The sequence below is a fragment of the Orycteropus afer genome, unplaced genomic scaffold (genome assembly GCF_000298275.1).
Source record: "Orycteropus afer afer isolate SDZICR_OR568_19922 unplaced genomic scaffold, OryAfe1.0 scaffold00094, whole genome shotgun sequence".
Lineage (NCBI taxonomy): Eukaryota > Metazoa > Chordata > Mammalia > Tubulidentata > Orycteropodidae > Orycteropus > Orycteropus afer.
The window spans coordinates 10,042,859-10,043,837 of NW_006921681.1; positions in this window are offsets into that span (position 1 = coordinate 10,042,859).

Genomic DNA, 979 nt, shown 5'->3' on the forward strand with positions numbered 1-979 from the left:
CTGCCATCCCTCTAGTTAGCAGTCAAATGCCTTAGGCAGTATGTCACCAGAACTTCCATCAGTTCCTGAAGCCATGTTGTTGTTGTTTCCAATGCCTTCAATGCAGCTTGGACTTCTTCCTTCAATACCACTGGTTCTTGTTCATATGCTACTTCCTGAAATGGGTAACTTGTCAACTAATTCTTTTGGTACAGTGACTGTAGGTATTCCTTCTATCTTCTTTTGATGCTTCCTGAGCTATCTAATATTTTGCCCATAGAATCCTTCAATATTGCAACTTAAGGCTTGAATATTTTCTTCAGGTCCTTCAGCTTAAGAAATGCCAAGCGTGCTCTTTCCTTTCAGTTTTTTAACTCCAGATCTTTGCACATTTCATTATAATACTTTACTTTGTCTTCTTGAGCTGCTCTGTAGGTGCTCAATAAACATAGATATGCTTATTGTGACATTTTTGACTGGACATTTTCTGCACACAGCCCAGAATGATGATGACCCAAACCCTGAGCAAAGTGACAAATGCTCCTCTAATATAAGCCAGGAGGGTTCTGCTTAAGTGAGTTCTGTGTGTAAGTGAAAGACCATGCAAATCTCGGGGAAGCTCCTTGGCTGAATTAATCAAGCATATAAGAGGCTTGTGGCCTTCATCTCCCAGGACCCTGTCCCTCCCACCCAGCCCTGCCACCTACCTGCAATAGCTTTGTGAAAAGAGGCTACTTAGATGAGCCACTTCACTCCCCATCCACAATGTTTCATTTACTAAGCTTGTTGTAATGGGGGAGAACCCACACCAGATGACCACGGGAGATCTCTGCCTATGTCTTTGGCTGTAATTTTCCTCATTGATTGAGCCCATGCCAATATCTGTCACTCCTTTCTATCTTGAGTCTATCCCCTGCAATAAAATCTGACTGTGGAGTCCATGACACCCCTTTAGTGCTGACATTATATTCACAAGCTGTCACTAAGTGTTTCTTGCCCC